At 42.1% G+C, this 20,704-nt stretch overlaps 2 protein-coding genes across 10 annotated transcripts in view; one reads left to right on the forward strand and one right to left on the reverse strand.

Moving 5' to 3' along the window:
* Window positions 1-2,701, reverse strand: part of ZRANB3 (zinc finger RANBP2-type containing 3) — a 43,048-nt gene extending 40,347 nt beyond the window's left edge. The window contains exon 1 of the mRNA XM_027748963.2: window positions 2,255-2,701. The gene's annotated coding sequence lies outside the window, so the exon portion shown is untranslated. The remainder of the gene's footprint in view (window positions 1-2,254) is intronic.
* Window positions 2,702-3,270: 569 nt separating this feature from the next.
* R3HDM1 (R3H domain containing 1) overlaps window positions 3,271-20,704 on the forward strand; it is a 76,825-nt gene continuing 59,391 nt past the window's right edge. For 4 of the 9 annotated variants that reach the window (XM_027748924.2, XM_027748928.2, XM_027748929.2 and 1 more), the window contains exon 1: window positions 3,276-3,430. The gene's annotated coding sequence lies outside the window, so the exon portion shown is untranslated. Of the gene's footprint in view, window positions 3,431-15,129; window positions 16,004-20,704 lie in introns of those variants that run through there. The other 5 variants (XM_027748930.2, XM_027748933.2, XM_027748934.2 and 2 more) reach the window with 4 other exon arrangements.

Consider the following 20,704-nt stretch of genomic DNA (forward strand, 5'->3'; position numbering starts at 1 on the left):
GTTTAGTTTATTACTGGGTGACTAATTATAGACCAGGTGATTAATTAGAGAACTCCATGTGGTGAACAATGACTATTATAAAAACATACACAATGACTTTGGCAGTGGTGGTCATTTATGGTTTGTTTGGAGACAGTCAATTACAGACAGCACTGTGGTAATGTTAAAAAATAAAAATAACCTTTTTTAAAAAAATCTAGTCAGTGTAGCAGAAGACCAGTTTGTATCTGTTGTTGTTCTACCCATTGCAGTCTCGGATCTCAGAGGAAAGAGTAAGACTAGTGCATATATTCTTTAACTACAATATTTCATTTGTTTCTGTGTCCCCAATTTGTTGTAACATCCATCCTATCACCCTTCTCATTCCTCTAGGTCACAAGCTCTGGAACTCGCATTTTTCCAGACAAAATAGACCTAAAAGGTTTGGTGTGGAGACCCAGCTTTTCACTCAGAGAGTTCATTCAACTGCACAGGTTTCATGAGTTAAAAACCCCCAAACTGTATTGTATTTATTCCAGTGTTTTAAAGGAAATCAAGGATGAAACAGCTGAATTGATAAACCCAATAACTATTTATCTAAAATTGCTTACGTATCTCAGCACTAGCTAGTGGTAAATGACCCCAGCTTCTAAAAGCAGGAATGAGGAAGACTCGTGGACCTACAACATGATTCATTCATAGGGCATAAAACCCAGTAAAAATTATGAACTGGAGGGTTTGTGAACACCAGGATAAATGCAAGTATTTGATGAGTCACCATGTGTTTTGTAAAGGTGAGTCTTACCTTTCCAGTCTGCTGAAGTTCTTTTGAAGGGGCTCTACAACAATGTACCTATAGACTATTCGATGCAGTCCAGTTCACACCATTTTTCAATACTAAATTAAAAGAGACTAGGTTTTATAGACATATTTGTGCAGTAATTGTAATTTCCAAGAAAACTTCTGAAAATGTCCCTCGAACTTTTAAGGAAACCTGAAACATGTTTTTTTTTTTTAAATTCAAGCAAGTAGACTGTTCATACATGAGAGAAACAACTTCAGCAATATTTCCAAGTAATGTGCTCCAACTTCTATTATGTTCAAAGAATCATAACTGATCTGGAAAAGTAAGTAACTACTGAGGAACAAGGGCAGTGCAAATACTAGTAAAATAAAATAAAATTTGAAAAAAAACCCCAAACTTGGAAATCTTTCTGTCACTGCTACTGCTACACTGCATTTCACCACAGACTGTCATCCTTCTGGAGGTAGCAACTGAAACCCAAGCTTGTTGAGGATATTACCCCAGATGACATGTTTCTGTGTTGGAAAGTTGGGTGTAAGACTGATGACAACTTCAAGGACTATTTTAAGTTTTCCAATAGCTGTTTGTCAACACAAGCTGATTACATAATATAAGCCCACTGCTTTTTTTCTTTTATAGGTCACTAAGTATAGCCTTCTAATGCAGCTCAGCAGCAGATGCTTAAAACAAACAAGTCTTTCCATTAAGGGTTTTGCTTCATAAATTTCCACTTGATGGCCTTAACTGCTCCGTGACTGTGTGTTCAGTAAAAGTTAATAGGGAATTCCAGGCTCAAAGAACATCATGGGACTTTGGCTGATTGATTAATCAACAATTTCACAGAATCATAGAATTGTCAGGGTTGGAAGGGACTTTTGGAGATCATTCAGTCAAACCTCCCTGCCAAGGCAGGGTCACCTGGAGCAGGTGACACAGGAACACATCCAGGTCGGTTTGGAATGTCTCCAGACAGGGAGACTCCACAACCTCCCAGTGCTCTGCCAATGTCAAGAAATTCCTTCTCATGTTGAGGTGAAACTTCTTGTTTTAGTTTATGGCCATTGCTCCTCATCCTGTCACTGGGCTCCACTGAAGAGTCTGGCACTGTTCTCTTGGCATCCACGTTTGGGATATTTATATGTATTAATGACATCGTCTCTCGGCCTTCTCTTCTGCAGACTAAACAGACCCAGCTCCCACACTCTCTCCTCATCAGAGAGATGCTCCAGACCCCTCATCATCTTCGTGGCTTCTGCTGGACCCTCTCCAGCAGCTCCTTGTCTTTCTTGTCCTGAGGAGCCACCAGCGGGATAATAAAGAACTCAACATCTACCCGAGCCAATAGAACACAGCATTAAAAAGCAAATCAGGCAAAGCATAGAACAGTTTTTCCACAGGCCGGCGTGTCGGGCTTGAGGAAAACAGACACCTCAGCACCTGCCTGGAGGCGAGTTTTTTGATTTTACTTACGCAACTCCCCGCAGCTGCAATCGCAGAACTATCTGCGATGAGCCGGCACCGGCAGCACCAGAACACAACCAGAGGGATCTCCTGGCACAGGCACGGGCTGGAACAGGAGTCAGCGGGCAGCTCGTCCCTGGCTGGCGACACCGACGGAGCCGCCCCGTCCCCTCTCACCTCGCGGGCTCCGCGCTCGAACGGCCGCCGGGAAGTGACGCACGGCCGGGGGGTCACGGACGGGAAGCGTTTTGGGGCTCGGGAACCGCTTTTCCTTATTTTTTTCTGCCCTCCCCATCCCTTCTCCCCTTCCCCCGCCCCGCTTCCCCGCGAGCGAGTTAAAAATCGTACTCCCGCCTGGCGTTGCCTCACCCCGGCCGCTGTCCCGCCGGGATTGGAGGAGCGCGGGCGGGCTGAGGGAGCGGGGTGGCGGGAAGGGGGAGCGGGGATGGCGCTGAGGGCCGGGCTGGACGGGGCTCACCCCGCCGGCTCTCGGCGTAGGTAAGAGTGGTGAGAGCCGGGGCGAGGCGCCAGCAGGGCGAGAAGGGGAGAGGGCAAGACCCGACTACAGCTCCCAGCCTGCCCCGCCGCGGTGCGGGAGGGCTGGTGGAGGCACCTGGCGGGGTCAGGGCGCTGCTGCTCAGAACGCACAGCACACCCGGCGAGAGGGGAAGGACGCGGGTGAAGGGGGAGCGGCCGGGGCCGGAGGGCGCGAGGAGTACAAGGACCCCACGCCGCCACAGCGGCGGGATCGCCCCGTCCGGCCGCGGCCATCAGCGGCGCGCAGCGGGCGGGCCTTGCGGTGCCGGTGCGCGCTTCTCATTGGTTTTCGTGACTGTCCGTCAATGCGGCAGAGCCCTTCCATTGGTCATTGTGCTCCGGGCGGGCTCTCCCTCGCGTCAGCGCCGAGCGGCACCACTCCGCGGCAGGGCCGGGGGAGGGCGGCGCGCCGCTCATTGGTCCTCGCCGCTGCCCATCATCGGCGTTCCACGCGGCCATTGGCGGCGGCTGCCGCCGGGGGCGGGGTCCCTCTCCCCGCCGCGGCAGCAGCGGCAGCAGCAGGAGGAACCCGGGCGGCGCTCGGCGCTGCGATCGGCGCCCCGCGTGTGTGAGGAGAGGAGCCGCCCGCCGGGCGCCGCGGCCCGGGAGGGAGCAAGGAAGGGGCCGGGAAAGGAGCGCTCCGGCCCGGTGAGGAGCCCACGGGGCCGCCGGAGAAGGCGCTGCCGCGGGCGGGGGTCGCGGTGCGCTGAGGGAGGGAGCGAGGGCGGGGGGGCCGCGGCCGCAGTGCGCAGAGCGGGGGCAGCGCTGAGGGAGCGGGGGCGCGGCCCGGGCGGGGGTCGCGGTCCGACGGGGCCAGCCCGGCCCTTCCCCTGCCCTAATATAGCCAGGGCTGGCCGGGGAGCGGCACACAGCGCTGGTCGTGCATTATGGATTTATTATTTTATTTATTTATTAATTTTTTTTTTTTTTATTTCTGCTGCATGTTGGGCAATGCTGCGTGTGGATGTATCTACCATGTTATAATCCAAAGTGTGAGTGGACTCGGGAGCAAACTACGTCACAGGCTGGGTTTTTGCCATCTCTTAATAACGTTTTTAAAATGAGTTTTCAGCACTGGATGGTTTCGCTTTATGAGGAAGACGGGCTGAGACAGAAAAAGGAGCGAGGCATCGCTGTTTCTTGCATGGAGCCTAAGAATTATTCAGATTATTCACCTTAAGAGATTTGCACACAACCTGCGTGTTGGTGGATTTGTGTGATGTCTGTAGAAAGCCGGATTAGGAAGGTGATGGAAAAAAAACCCTCAAAAGAGTGGTGCACACTTTGCTTAGGGGGCATGGCCAGGTGGTCTAACCTACCATAGTGTTTGGTTTTTTGGGGTGGGTTTGTTAATAGTCTTAATTCTTAATTTTGGTACCTCTTTCTCGTTAACCTGAAGCTGGAGAGAGCTTGTGTGCCCCGTTGCAGAACAGGGAATGTGTCGGGTTTTTTCCCTTGCAGTGTCTTACATTGGCCTTTTTGCATTGAGATATTAACCTGCAGATTTTAACGGCGTTGCTTTTTCATGTCTTGTCTTCTACAAGGAGTAATGTCTTTGAGACCTTGCTTTTTTTGCCTGAACATTAAGGAGCAATCTTACAGGGCAGCATGTCTAGTGAATGTTAGATTAGGAGTATGTATTTACTATCGAAGTGAAAGCAACAATGAAGTTCTGAAATTATTTTTCAAAATATTCAAACAATTTGCTATTCAGGAGAAACAAATGGCAATGGAAACGTGATTTTTTTTTTGGCAGTCTTCCGTTGGCTTGTTAGAAATTATAACATTGGCATGCACTTAAAATTAAGCATTTGTTCCACAGCAAGTAATGTGATGTCAAGTGGTTGAGTTTTTTCTAGGAATTTATAGATTGTACTCCTCAATTTAGAGAAGTCCCAGTGGTAAAGATAATGTCAACACTCGTGTCTTTAAATCTTGGAAGGTGAAAAATGTAGTACTTGTGACTGCATTGCTCAGTCATTTTTTATTTTACAGACTGTATTTTGCTATCAAGATCAATCACCACTTTTCTTAGGATTGACTAAATACCAGTATTATTGAGGGGTGTGCAGTGTACTGGGTTAGGTTTGGTAGCAGTTTTCCAGAAAATATTTGTTAAAGATTTGGGAAGGATCAGTCACTCTAATCTGTTGCAGTGGTCCTCTGTTTATATTTTAAATTTTGTGTCTCTGTTAAGAGGAATAAAGGAAAATTTGAGGAGACTGCTACTACTACTTTGCTCTTTCTCCTCTTAAGCATAATTCTGTCTACGTCTTTTTTTCTTCTTTTAGCTTATGTTAAGTTTTTGGTTTTCATTTCTTGTCAAGTTTCAATATATTTGCCTTACATCGTAGTCTTACTTATTTTATATTTCTTGCTTAAAGTCTGTCTGTGAAACTGCTTCACACCGTTCCTAGGTCAGGTGCTTTAGGCACAGCTCTGAGTATAACACACAAATTCCACAGTTTTGGGTTCTTTCAGTTGAAAGGTGCTATCACTTTGCTGCAGCAGCCTCTTTTAATTCAAGTCCATGTCTTTGTATCACCATTTTCCCACATTTACTTCTCCTCAGAGTTAATTTGACTTTAAGAGATGTAGCGCCGTATTTTTTTAAATACAATTCTATGTTTAAAGTTTCAAGGTGCTGTATTCCAGGCTTTTAAAAGTAGTTGATACAGTTGCGTTTCCGGGGACTCTGGGGAAAATGGGCCTTCTGACACCGTGTTCACAGCGAGTGAGTTGTCAGGTAATGGGATCAGTATAAACTTTGACTTGGCTGCAGTGTAGCATGCAGTGCATTCTTATAAACGTATTTTAATATCTATTGACAGCACGGCTCAGTTTTGGTGAGCTGAACAACTCAGTACTCTAACTTTTACCATCTGCATAAAAATAGCAACAGCTTTGGATGCCCTGATTAGCTGAAGTGTATTAGTTCTGAAGTTTTTCGGCACACTCGAGTTCTTATTTCACAGGTACGAGCAGAGTTAAGAAGCAGCCGGTAAATGCAAAGTGCTCTAATTCAGGGGTGTGACAGCTGAGGAGCTTTCCATAGGAGTGGGAGAGTATCCTGTAATCCTGGCACCGCTGGGCTCAAGGACTGCAGAAGTGTTGGGAGCCCGGTCAGGCTCTTAGTGGCAGCTTTCCCGGGTCCATCCCACCTGCTAATGGCCAGATAGGAGTGACCTAGGGGCTTTTGTTGACGGCTGCATTCCAAACTGCGCCTTTTAGTGATGGAAAGATGAGTCGTTTGGCGGGGCAAGACCTGGATAATAAGGTCATTCACATCGTATTCTTTAGGCAAGAAGGATCTCTGGGAATGCCTTAATGTGGTGCTCACTCTGGATGATGGGAAGCATCTTTGCAAGCCCATTAAAGTAGGTTTTAGGTGTTTCTTTCTTTTTCTTCCTTGACTTTTGTTTGAGGTGATGGACTGATGTGCTGTGCGACAATGTTAAAGAGATTTTTGAAGGTGGTGTTGGAAAGCTCTATTTCTAGGAGATCATAAGTCAGCAACAGATTATGATTGACTGTTGTTGGGAGAACGTCACTTTCGGCCTGCCTATAATCTCATTTTGATTTCGTAACTTTTTCAAGGAGTGCTTTAGAGGAAAGAATGTCTGAAACCAGATTTATGGAAGTGCAGCAGCCTTAATTACAGAACAGCCTGCACTGCTACTCTTGTGCATAAATGAGTCTCCTGCAGTTCAGTGTATGTATTATGAGAATCCTGTCAACCTGTCATTTTATGATATGCACTCTTCTCCAATATATAGAATTAAATTTCCAAGAATATTAAATTTGATTATTGTATGTTCCTATCCAGACTGCTGCAGCAAAGTGGGATGGCTGGGGAATGCTTATTCCAGGGTTTCTTTTCTACTCTTTATCTTGGATCTCTGGAAGAGAATGGGCCATTATCTCATAGGGCCATTATTTCTTAGCAGCCACTGATTTCTCCTTAAACATGCTACATTGTTCATCTCTCTTTTTTTATCTGCTGCTAAGTTGCCGTTATTTCTCTCCTTCCCAACATCAATTCTTTTTATTCTTTAATCTGTAACTCAAATTTGTGTGTAAAATGGAATTCTGTCCTTTGTTTAACGCTCATCTCTCTCCTCTGCCCCCTCCCCAGGTTTGTTATCCAGTTTGCAATGTGTGAAAACTCTTCGTCCCATAGTGGATAAAATGGTCTGAAGGCTGAAGCTTGTCGGGGCAAGTGTCCCAAATATCATTAAAACTATGGCTAAACAGCATAGCATAGTTGTTCCTTCATTTTGAAAGCATAGTTTTGGATAACTTGCCTTACTGGGTCAAAAAATAACCTCTGAAAGGTGTAAATGCAGAAGGTGTTGTTGGATTTGGTTTAGCAAAGGTCTGGTGCTGAGTTTTGTGTTTTTCGGTACAAGGGCTGAGGTGTGACAGCTCTCTGTAGGTGTCCAACTAAAGCATTTTAGTTTACACTGCTCTGAAGCGGGACATAAACAGATGCACTCCTGGCAAATACCTGCCCTTGTGAAAGAGGGCATCGTGGTGTCACAGCCTTGGCTTTTTGTTCATGCCCTCTGTCACCTCCTCTCCTCTGTTAAATGAGCTGTTATTGGGACGAATTTCCCAATTTTTAAGCCGTGTAAGATGTAGGTCTCTTAGTCTGTCAAATTGAAACATGTATTGGGAGACTTGGAGGAGCAGTTTTAACTGGCAGATGGAGGAGATGGTGACTGGAAGTGAGATCAGTGACTTCTTTAGCACAGCTGAATCTGGAAGAGGCTGTTGGTTGTGCAGCTGGGGAGTGAAGTTCTAACCAGTTGGAGTGTTCCTGCCAACAGCAGATTGGGGAGTGTGCTCACAGTGCTTCCCCATGGCAAAGCTTTGGGCACAAAAGCCTCCTGCTGGTGGTGAGTATTCGGAAGCACTTGCACCATTGACCAATGCTGGATCCGTGAGCAGATTTCCATCTGTTTTCATGTTCTAAGCGAGCTCAGAAGAATTCTGGATGTTCTTGTGGAGATACTGTAGAAGTTCTGAGAGGCATTGGAAAATTGCTGGCCCTTATAACTTAGGCTTTGATCAAAAATTCAGGTTTTGTACCCAAATGCTGCAGTAGCAAAATGAGTAAATCAGTTTGTGGGGAATTCTTGTCCGTGTTATCACAGCGGGATTTGGAACATTTCAACAGCAGGTACAGAAAAAAGCCTTTTTCCTTTAAAGCATTGTTAATCTCTCAATCTTTTGGATGAAGAGCTACATTTCAGGTTCAACGTGCTCTGTAGCTGTTTGAAGAATAAAATTTGCTGCAAGGATTAGATTCTTTTTCTCCCTTTCTTTTATAATCCATTCCATAACTTTGAGCGAGAACCAAACCCTCGCCAGTTTGTGTCTTCCCTCAGAAGTAGCTCCATTGATTAGCAAAGCTACACACAAGGTCAGTGCTGTGACTCAAAATAAGACCTGGCTTGCCTTTTTGAGTTGATGGATCCTTATCTTTGTCCACTGGGGAAGTCAGACTACACCTGAACAAAAACTTTTGCCTGATGGTTTTCCAAGGGAAAGCCAAGGGAAACCGATAGATTTTCTTGTGTTAGTGACAACTGGATACTGTGTATCTGCTCACAGTAGTTTTACTGTTAGAATTGACTGTAACAAGTCCTTGATTTTTACTCAAAATGAAGATTACAAATTATTAGTCTCCTAATTTGGATGTTGTGGTTTCTTCTTTTTAAGTTTTAAGCACCTCAAAGTGATCTTTAGTGTATTTTCATGGAAATAATCTCTCAGATGGATTCTAGGTGTGTTTGGTTGCACATTGCATTATTATCATGGAAAAATAAACTAGTCTTTCCAGGGCTTGTAGTTGTACCACAAACTAGTGCCAGTGTTGGTTTGAGGTGTCATCCTTGTGGTATGTCCAGGACTAGAAAGCCATTCAGTTACTTTATGGAAGCTGCCATAGGAATGCCTTCTGCCTAGACTTGTGCTCTAACAAGTGGGATATGAATCTTTCACACAAACCGTTGTGTTAGTTTATAAGAATGTTATGATTTTCATCCTAATACTTTGTGTGGTAGTGTTTTGTTTCCCTCTGACTTTGAATATTGGTTTCTGGAGAGGAACACCTGTATTTATGTGGGCATCCTTGCTGCTGGGAAAAGCAACTGAGTCCACACTGAGCTTATCTAGTAATGATTTAAATACATAAGAGCCTTCATCCAGGGTAATAAGCAATACTGTGTTTTGAGGAAGATGTCTGAGCTCCAAATGGTACCATTAGACCGAATTCTTAGGACAGTGGCATGAAAAGAATAAATGATGTTACTGGGCTAATGCAGTTATTGCAGTGTCTGATGTTCCAGCAGTTGGCTGTCCATCATTGGTGTGATGACATCCCATAGCTGCTCCTCAACTTTGTGTTTACTGACACTGCAAAGTTTGATTGGAAAAGCACAAAGAGCGGGAGTCCTTACTAAGACTTGCATATCCAAACAGTAGTGGAAGCTGTCCCAGCTCAGAACACAATCAACTTTTTATCTGGCCAGTGTTAAAACAGGATCTGTGTGTCTTCCTTGGTCATAGCAGTGCGAAGGCTTAAAATTTCTGTGTTCCATAAAGATCAGGAAATGTAAATGTGTAGGTTTTGTTTTTTGTTTATCTGTTTGTTTGTTTAATGTTTAATGTTAATTTTTAATCCTGTTTTTCAGTATGCAATGAAAAATAGGCTAATTTTAAGCAGGAAACAGTTTAGTCCATTTTTAACACATGGAATGATTGGGAATGGGAGACCTTGACGAGATTTTTCAACTCTGGTCAGACAGTGTGTGAATTCAGCCATGTTTGAGGTCAGTGGTGACAATGTTGACTGAGATCAGAGTGGATCTGATGGGTTCTTAGTTATTTTGTGTCTCCCTGCTCCAGAAAGGCAGCAGAGTGTCCTGCAGATCATTCCTGCCCTGGCTGGGTGCCTGTATCTGATGAACTGAGTGGCTCCTGATAGGACAAGTCAGAAAGTCCCCGTGTGTGACGTTACCAGGCTTTCAGCTGTAATGCTGCTCTTAACTTATTAACCTTGGGACTCTGGTGTTTGCAGCACCAGGAGTTGTTCTCTGGATCCATATTTTATTCATGTCTACATATGCTGCAGTTACATGTTCTAATGGCAATGATTCTAAGACTTTTGGACTCAGAGTGCCTGTGGACTACATATAGGTTAAGTGTAGGCATGAATTCCATAAGGAAGATGGATTCTCACATATGTCTGATAAGACAGACTCCCATATAAAATGTAGGAGGACATAAAATCGGTTTTAAATTATTCTTTGAAATTTTTGGAAATAAAGTACAGGTAAGTGGACTCGCTCCAGTTCCTTTTGATTCTAAGACAAAATTCTTGCTGATGCTGAGAAGGCTTTGTAACAGGCTGATTGAACAAAAAGATTTTCAGTTGGTTACCGCTGACTCTGGGCCATCCAGGTACCTTGGTACTAAATAGCAGTAATTATCAGTAAAATAATGGAATGCTTGTGGACAAGGATGCAGCTGAATGCACTGTGCACTGCATGGATGTGCCTGAAGACTGAAAGGAGAGACTGTGGGTCATTTAGTTCAGTCCCCTCTTGGTACAGGAAATCATGCTTTTATAACTGTGTCATGCTCCATCTTAATGTTAATTAAATTGCCAGCTATCTTCTTTCCTGCTGAACAGCAGTTGTAAAATCTGGTTCTGTGATATCTACTGGCCTTCAGCCTGGCTGACTGTGGAAAACTTAGAGACACATGGTTTTGTGGCAACATTTTCCTCTAGATTAAGTAGCTCTTCTACCCATCTGTTATCTGCTACAGCCACAAGAAATGATGTTTTCCATGCAAGTTTGTACTAGTGCAAATGCCATCTTCCATATAAGGTCTCACCAGGGCTTTATTAGAATGGCATTTATTCTTCTGTAGCTTTTCTGAGAATAAATGGAATGGTAGTTACATCTTTAAAATTTAAAGTTTGTTAATCTCCATTTTGTTAATCTCCATCTACTTTATCCATTTCCTTTGTAATGCTACCTATAATTCAAATAGATTAGGCCTACTCCATTTATTTTTTCTAGGAACTATTACTTTGTTAAGTAGAGCAGTTTGGCACAATCCCTGCTACACATGTTTTTCTGTCATTTTCCATTGACTTTGGTGCCTTTGATTCATCCTTTCCTTTAAAATTCATTCAAAAGTCAGGCATACAGTTATTTTTTTTCCATATACTTAGTTCTGTGCTTTTCATTCTAACTTCAAATGATCCATCATGCATTTTGTACTGTTGGAAAAAAAATCTCTACTTTGGGGTTTCTGATCTGATGAGAGATTTCAAATTTTCTGCAGTTAGTGGGTATGGTGTCATCAGCACTTTGTGATTCTCATTTTTCCTTTGAATGCACTCTTTCAGATTCATTTTCAGATGTACTATAGTGGTTTTCCTGTGTACTTTTTCTGTTTCTATGGATAATGAACTTTTTCTTAGCACATTCTGACTCGGAGTGATAACTTTTGTTTCTGATTTCCAAGGCTTACCTTGTGGTTGATCAGTGTATTTTGGGGTGGGGTTTATTTTCGGTTTTGTTTGTTTGTCAGTTGTTGTTTGGTTGGGATTTTTCCCCTCTTCCTCTGCATTTATTCTTCCAGCTGAATTTGTGGTTATTCCTTTTAGAGGGCTTTCATTCCCTTCCAGCCTCTTCTCCCTGTATCTTGGTGAGGGAAGTTCCATGGTTATTTTAGAGAAGATTCCTTACGCACATAACATTGTTAAATCCTACTTAACATTCAGCAACTTATTTTAATATATATTAATATAACTATATTGCATGTCTGTATAAGGAAATGATACATCAAGGACAGCCTGATTATCTTCAATCCCTGGATTGTTGTGGCCTAAGACTATGTCAAAGTCCCTGTCCTGAATTGCCTGTAAAGTAAAGCCTTCTGCTCAGAGAAGTGCAGGATTCTAATACTTATTAGTGGATATTTCATTAATTATTAATAAGCCTTTGCTTGAATATTCTGACTACATGAATAATACTCCTAAGGATCCACTTGTTCAGTGGTAGAAGAGAGTTAAAACTTGCTGTCTCTTCAAACCTTCCCCTTTCCTTATCCCACATTTGGTACCACGGGGAATGACTGTGGCACTGGCCTTCTGCTCTGCTCACACTTCCAGGATATGTTGGGCAAAACTTAATACAGGTTGTAAATGAACACCCTTCAAATGTGAAAAATCTGATTTTCAGGAAGGTTTTTCTTTCCTGTTCTTTTAAGCTCTCAAAACCTTTGTGGCCCCAGAGCTGGGTGTGCTCAGCTGGGGAATGGAGCATTTGATAGGTGTATTTTGAAGGTGGGTTTTTTTTCTCCTGTCAAATTTGCAATGGCTTTGCAATCTTTAAGGTATTTTTTAAGAAAACAATGGTGCTTATTTTTAATTTCCCTCATGCCTTTATACTTGTCCATAAAGTAGTTTTCCAGAAACTTTTCAAATAAATCCAGTAAGTTCTAAGGCACTGCACTAGTTTCTCATCTGAACACTGAGTTACAGAGATGCTTCAGAATATAAGCTTCCTGGTGGCAGTATTTGTCCTGTGTTTATACTTTTTTTTAATTAAATTCTTCATTAAGTGTAGTTTTCCTTTTCCCCTCCCCTCCAAAGAGAGAGACAGCATTTGATTTGGGTAAGTTTCTTAAATGCAGAGCCTCTTTTTTCAGTGATTATACCCTCACAAAAGGTTGGTATTTGGTGTAAATGTTGGCATTGCTTCCTTGACTGACCCCTCTGCTGCTTAAGAAGGTGAAGTATCTTTACAGGGTGTGAGCACCAAAGTGATGCTGTGAGGTTTTTTTAGTTGGGGAAAGGAGGAATCAGCTCCCAGTGTCCCTTGTGCCTCGTTCCAGGCAATGAAGCTGCTGTTCTGCTGATGATCACATGCTTTCAGAAGTGTTCAAAAGGATGCTCCTTTTGCTCTGGTTTGCCTTGTTGCCAGGATCTCCAGTTCTGAGCTATAGGATCGTGGTTAAACAGCTGTTCCATGAAGCCATCCTGTGAGTGAGGTAGATTGTCTTCTTACCTCCCTCTGACCAGAGGGAGGAACAAAGGAATTTACGGGATTCAGCTGCAATGCAGGGAACTGCTCAGCACTGGGTGTTAAACCTGTTTAGACTGAAGCTGCTGCAGAGGACAGAAGCTCATTTATAAACAATGCAGGAAGACCAGCTGTAAGAACTGGATACTTTAATCCTCTGTGAGTTAGACTGTTCCACTGAACAATTATGGATTCCACAGAAAACTGCTTTAGCTATAACCTAATTCAGGAAGCTTCGCTGACGTGGAAGACTTCGATGGTAAAACTTGGCCAGATGTCAAATTTCTATTGTGAGATTTCCCTGGGTGAACTTCAGTTTAAACCCAGTTCTGTCTGGCTGTCTGGGGGGTGTTCACATCTGTCCAGCTGTCACACGTTGTGACAAGACAATTTAACGTGTAACTTATTCCAGGACTTGTCCTCAAATCAGCTCCATGAAACAATTGCATGTAGTAAAAAATAGAATCATGGAATTGTTTGGATTGGAAAAGACCTCTGAGATCATGGAGTCCGACCATTCCTCCAGCACTGCCGAGGCCACCACTAACCCAGGTCCCCAGGTGCCACATCTGCATGTCTTTTAAATCCCTCCAGGGATGGTGGCTCCACCAACTTTCCTGGGCAGCTGTGCCAGGGTTTCACAACCCTTTCCTTGAAGAAAAGTTTTCCTAATACCCAAAGTAAATCTCCCCTGGTGCACCATGAGGCCATTTCCTCTTGTCCTGTTGCTTGTCACTTGGGAGCAGAGCCCAGACTTCCACCTTTCTCCCCCCTCCTGTCAGGGAGTTGTAGAGAGTGAAAAGGTCCCCCCTGAGCCTCCTTTTCTCCAGGCTGAGCCCCCTCAGCTGCTCCTCACAGGACTTGTGCTCCAGACCCTTCCCTTCTCTGGACACGCTCCAGCCCCTTGATGTCTTTCTTCTAGTGCGGGGCTTCATGGAGAATTAAAGAGTAGTTATCAAAATGATATCAAATAATGAGATTATCCATCTTTCACTGTGTTTTGGGAACTTATATTGGTAATGTCAGCTGTTTGTAAAACAGCTCTGTAGTTTGTACTTACAAATATTAATGCACAGTTGTCTGGTGGCATGAATTTATATCTCAATACACAGACCATGTTAATCTTGAAAAACTGGGAACTTTGCTTAAAATAACTACAAATCTTACTATTTTGTTGGTATTTGAAACAGAGATCTGTGACAGAAAGCCCCAAAGGTGGAGCAGGTTTTTTTCATATCTTACAGTGTCTCAGGGAACTCACAGGGAGAAACAGTTCAGTCCTAGAATAAGGCAAAATAGTTATTTTCTGTCAAAAAGAAGAATGTTCCAGCTGGCCTTGTCCAGATACTCAAACCATTGCTGATCAGCTGATCAGAGACTTGGTTGGAAAGCCAGGTGATGGAATCTATGTTAGTTAGTATATTGACTTCTCAGAGTTAAAAGTTTTAAATTAACAAGAATCTTGCCACATGTTGCTGCCATTGCTCTTGAAATGCAATAATAGACTATCTCTTGACTGTCTATATAAAATATCCTCCCCTAGCATTTTATATCTGGCAAAATCCCTGCTGTGGATGTGCATGATGGGTAAAGCATGTCCAGTTCTTCTCAGTTAGTCTGATCCTTACTTTGTAATTGCCAGGATTTGTTCCTGTCCTTCTGGAATTGCTATTGAATCTGTACAAGGAGAATCCTGGACAGAAAATTAGATTTAGCTTTGGCTTAGAAAAACTATTTTATTAGATTGTGTAACATATTTTATGCAAAATAACTTTATGCCTCTTTAGGTAGAGGTGTGAGCCTTTGTGTTCAGACCAGTGATCTTGCTTTACATCTCATGTTAAAACAATAAAAAGCGGTGCATGTTTAGAACTCTAATAAATATTCTAGACTAGGTAAGTAGTATTTCCATTTGTGGTGGTGGAATAAGGCTATTGCTTTCCTAAATCTCACCATTCAGCATTACATATAAATAATTCAGTCAGGAGTCGAAGATCTTTGTATATTGCCACCTGCTCATTATTCAGAAATTCTTGTTACAGTCTGCTGTTGCCCTGGCAACATTCTGAAAATTAGTGTTGCATCTATGAAAAAGCTTTTGTTTGTCTAGCAAAGCCCACTATCCAATCTGGATTATTGCAGGCTGCATCTCCAGTGACGACTCCAGGTCCCAGCCCTGGCTGTTTAAAAAATAATGATTTCCTTTTATGTAACAGTAATTGAAAATTATTATCTTTTCTTTTTTTTTTCTAACTAGTCACAGATGATTAAATGTGATGCTGGTTTTGCTTAAAGTCCCTTTAGGGTTTGCTGATGCCATTGCATTATCTAACTGGAGATGCTTGGCTGTGCAGATATGCAAGAAACTAAACCAAAATCTCACGTTGACTCCTGGTGTTCTTTGGGACCCCTCTCTGTCTCTCCTCCCTCCTTTCTCCTTCCCCCTGTTGACTTTACATGAAAAGTCAGATCTTGTTTAACCTTAAACACTTTGGGATTTAAAAAGATCTTCCTTTGTGCTTATGAAGTTGACCTGAGACAAATTTGGGGCAGGAGGTAACAAAGTCCTTGAAGCTGCTCGTGCCACAGCTCCCAGAAGTCTCAACTGCAGCGCTCACTTGCTTTAGCTGGGACATGTTTATCTCAGAAGATTTGTTTTAGAACAAAACCGAGGAGTAAAACTGGTAAGCTGGATTTCATTTTTCCAAGAGAGAAAAATTCATTGAAAAACAACATTAACAATACCCTGCTTTCCAAACCCTCTCTGTTGTCCTGAAGCAGGGGAAAAGCTCCAACCCTTTCCCTACCCCTCTGACCTGTGTGGTTCAGATCCTCCTTCTGGGTCGTGCTGCCTTTTGTTTGACTCAACCCTAGGGCTCCTCTCATTCCTTTCTGTGTGGGTGGAAGGTAAAACATAACCTGCTGTGAGAAAATTTGCTACTCTTGTCTTATTTGACCTGTTGATTTTCATATTACAGGTTCTAGAGAGTAATAAAGACCTCTGGTACATCAACAAGCTGGAGCCAAACTTCACTCTAGGAACATACAGATTTGTTCAGACTCTTACATCTCCCCAGGCCTAAACTAATGTGCTCCTTAGTCTTTTGCCTCTGAGGTACTTGAGTGTTGAAATTAATTAAGTTTTGTGATTTCTGAGGGGGTTTCTTTGTGCCTGCAAATTCCAGGCTTTCCAGATGACTGGGGTAATATTGTTATTTTCAAGAACTGGCTACTTTGGGTTTATAGTGATCTGAAGGGTGTTTAATCCTGGCAACTGCTAACTAGTGACATAGTAAATGTTAAGTTGTGGGGAAGGACAAGGAACAACTGAAGGAAGGGAAAAATGTGGGATTACAACTGAATTGCTCATCGTGATTCTACCCAAAGCCCCCTTCTCTTCTTTTTTCTTGCTTTTGGGCACCTGCCACTGAAGGACTGTTCCCATGCTCTAGTTTAGAATTTTTGGAATGATAACACAGTTTGTTGTGCTACCAAAACACAGAATTTTGCAAACATGAGTTAAATATTATTGTTTGGGTTTTTGTTATTTTGGAGGTAGACTTTATATTATTTGGGAACCTGTACTTCAGCTGTCTCTTTGCAGAAAATAACCCTGGCTTCGTATAAACAGTTTCTTACAGTTCTCTATTCTCATTTTTGTGTTCTCAGAACTACTGGTCATTGTGCCTTTTCGCTGGAATAGACAAAACCTTGGCTTTTTTGGTTGCTTGATAGTGTCTGTACCAAAAATTCCCATCCCCTGCCAGGTGTGACAGCTCCATGTGAATTGCTCCTGGGTGTTGGACGGCATGGCTTCAAAATCAGGACATTCTAAAGAATCAATATTTGCATATCCTAACCCTTGTGGAGACCATAAAGTTTGGCTTATGGGGAAAAAAATTATTTGGAGAAAAATGGAAAAATCTATCCAGGTAGACAACACAAGTTTGTTCTGAGTGTTGGTTCTCATGCAATGGTTTTAAAGGTTTTCTGTTCAGCAGGTGGGACCTGCATGTGCCTGGCCCTTTGTGTTCAGACAGTTGCTTTTTCGTTAAAAACCAAAGCACAATGATCCTTGTGTGGGTGAGAGGATATTGCACATTCTGCTTTCAGGCACTGGGGATGACCTTAAACTCCAACCTGTCAGTAGCTTAATTTTCTGCTTATCTATTGCTTGGCATTTAGATGACGCTGTATAAAACAATGTCTAGAACAGTCTGAATTTAAACTGCAGTTTAGGAAAAAGTTAATATCAAGATATGAATGCAGAACCAGACATACTGTGTTCTTTAGGTTTGCATGAATTTATGGTCTTGAGACTAAATTTAAGTACCTTCATTTTCTTTTATTTTTGTTAATAATGAAGTAGGTTGGATTGTGGAGAAAGTGTGAAAGTGTTGAAAGGGTCATACGCTCAGTTTTGAGAAGTGAGTTTAAGAGTGAATGAGAATGCTCAGTAATAGGAACAGCTGGGGGTGGAAGGACAGAAATTACAGTGATAAAACATCTGACGAACCGGAGTGACTGATCTTTAGTCTTGCTTTGTGATATATTCACTCCCTGGTTTAGCAAGAGACATTCCTCAGTTGTTTGCTTGGACTGCAGAAGCAAAGCCTTGTTTCATTTATTAAGCAGCAATGGTTTCTGTAGATCTCAAAAATCGGGCAGTGGTTGAATGTAATCTGAGTGGTTCTTGTTCCAGACCGTGGAGATAGGCCAGAGCTTCTACTGGTGGTATTTCTTTTCCCTTTCTTGTGTAGCACAATTATCTAGTGCTCAGAAAATTAGAAATATGGCCTTTTAAAATGTGTTCTACTGTGCTTTCTAGAGGAAAAGGAAAAGGTTTGGTGGTTTGAGGTTTTTTTGCTTCACTGACCATGACTGTAAGGACCATAATAAAGAAGTGAATGGCTACTTCAGTACTGTAGGATCATTTTCTACTAGAATGTGCTTTCTCTTTTCTTCACTCCTTGAAGAAAATAAGAGATTAGAGTTGCCTTGTTCAAGAGGTGAAGAACTGGACAGGATGTATCTTCTGGCTTCTTTACCTGGTTCCAAAAACATCCCTTCCACATTCTTAGTAATAGCTTTTATGAACTTTGAGAGATGCCAAGTGTTTGGTTGGTTGTTTTTCCTTCCCAAAGTCTGGTCATGTGAATGTTTTGCACCTCTTTAATTATTTAGAATTTCTGTACTCCAGGTAACACCAAAAGTTTACTTATACCCAGAGGTACATTTGATATTTTTCTAGTAGATTGCTGTAATGAGTACTTGTAAAGAGATCCTTAATCTGGAATTCTGTGAATCCTAGAAGTATTTTTTTCAGCTTGCTTTTGTACTGTTAGTCCAGACTTTTTAATTAACAGTAAGTTAATCATCATCCACCGGCCCTACAAATGGACCCATCAGGCAGACACTTGTTCACTTGGTGTCCATTGTCCAGAATGTATTTGCATTTAGTCTTTAAGGCTACTTTGCACAGTCAGTGTTTTGGGATTGTTTAAGTTCCAGGCTTTAGCTTCAAGTCTACTGTATTTAGACCTGGACAACACTTTATAGTAACCATGGCTAACTGGTGACTAGTTTCTAGGCAGCAGTGAAATTGTTTCATTTACACTGGTAAGAGTGAGGATATATTTAATTTCTTAGAACAAAAATAAAAGCACCAGAGAAAGCTGTTTATTTTAGCTTCATCACTATATACCGTCTAAACTGAGTTTATGGCTCAGAGGAATGAAATTGCAGTGCTGGAGCATTTCTGCCTTCTTGGAATTGAGAGATTTTTATGTGGATATGAACTAAATACAGAATAAGCATTCATGACCAATCTGGAATTACATCATTTCTTTAAGGGGAGAGATAAATATATTTCTCTTCAATCAAATGTTTAAGACTTAGGAGCAGTTCAGATAAGAGCAGTCTTGATCAGTCAAGTGGATGGAACTTGGTGTAGTCAGCAGGTGGCTTCATGTAGTACATTGTTATAAGACAGACACTGTTTAGGTGTCTTTCTTTCTCACATCACTGAGAAAAGCTGCTCTATTTCCTTTGAGTTTATAGATAAACTTCATTTTGGAATTGTGAGAAATAGTTAAAGTATCCCATTCTAGTATTTTTTAAGCTTTTTGTGTCTTAAACTTTTTCTTAAATGTCTTGTGGTTGGTCCAGAGGCTTTTCAGCTTGTTCTCTATGAATCTTCAAAGAACTGATTTTCTTTGTCATCTCTTTTTCCCTCTTCTGAAAGGATAGGCTGTTGTTAGTTAGAACATTTCAGTTTGTGAGCTGTGAGTGTCCTCCTCCAGGAGTTTGTGTCCTGCCCTTTCTGTCCTGAAAATGTACAAGCCCATAAATCTTGCTGTGAGTTACTTGTGCCTGAAGAGATTGGATATTGCAGAGCCAGTAGCACCTGCTTCCCAATATACCCTGGCTCACAGAGCAGGCTTTTTATCAGGTTGGATTTCTGTCCCTGTGTCAATACTCCTTTTCAAGTTCTAAAGAGAATTTCCTTTAGGACAGTCCAGTCTCCTCTACTCTGAGTCAGATACTGGTTTGGAGACAATTGATGGTGCACTTTTGCCACTTACTGAGTGGTGGAAGTTTGTTATGAGTTAAAAAGAAAAGAAAGAAAGGTAAGAAGCATTTCCATGATCACTTATTCCTGCTGCAGCTTTCAGTACAACTATCAGAGGGGATTGTTTTTCAGGAAAATGGTTTTGAAGACGTGGTGTTGCATATCTTCACTTTTTTTTTTTCCTCAAGCCTAGAATCCTTCTTCCCTTAGCAAGCATCTGATTGCTCTCTAGACAGCTTTTTGCTTATCTCTTGAATATCTGTCTTGCATGTTTGATATGTGCTATTGCTTTCAAATTTAAATTGAATTGAAACTTTTTATTTGCTTACCTATTGCTGAGCTTACAATGCCTGTTCTGTTAGATGGTATTTCAGCAAAGGTAACTGTGTGTGTTTGATAGCAGAGACAACTTATGTGTGTTTTGAGTTGAAGATCCGCTAAGTCAGGGTTGCTCATGCAATTGTAAACCAGCCCTGAGTGCTCCAGCTCCTGTTTCCGGAATATGAGGGTTTTTTTCTCTTAAGCATACTAATAATTAAAATAATATAATAATATTATAAAGTGAAATAATAATTTAAGAGATACATCAAGGCATTATTATTACGATATTCAGTTCAAATGGTTGTCCTGTTTCACACATGTTATTTCTATGTTCATTTGCACACAGTTGCTTTTGGCATTATCTCTGCATAAAGGCATTCACAGAGCTGAGGCCACAGCGTCAGATGGACATTTACAGAGTACATTTCTGATGCAGGAACATTTCTGGTAACAAGAGCTATTCCCATTTATAATCCATCAGTCAGAGCAGACCAATACATTTGTGGAGGGGGGAAAAAGGTTTTGCTAATGAGAAAGTAAACCCGGACCAATCTCTTCTCTCCTGTAGGATGAGTCTCCAGGACAGGAGTTACAGAAGCTCATAAAAGCCCAACTCTTTATAATGTGTGAGTTTTAGAAGAATAAACAAAATTTTTCTAAGGGGCAGTACAGGGTATAACAGTAGTTCATTGCTCAGTCCTATTTCTCTGGGTGCTACTTTATTTCCTATTTGGGTTTAGCTGCATCTTGTTGCTGATCTTAGTGATTAAGAAGATGCTCCTGGGTGCTGTGGGGTGTGTGAGTACAAATCTGATTATAACAGGCAGAACACACACACACACATTTGCCTGGTGTCGTGTGAGGGGACTGCTGAACAGATTATTCTGATATTAATGTCACCTGTGTGACGTGTCCAGAAATTAG

This window comes from Pipra filicauda, unplaced genomic scaffold (genome assembly GCF_003945595.2).
Source record: "Pipra filicauda isolate LSUMZ 115617 unplaced genomic scaffold, ASM394559v2 scaffold47_size6085603_pilon, whole genome shotgun sequence".
Taxonomy (NCBI): Eukaryota; Metazoa; Chordata; class Aves; order Passeriformes; family Pipridae; genus Pipra; species Pipra filicauda.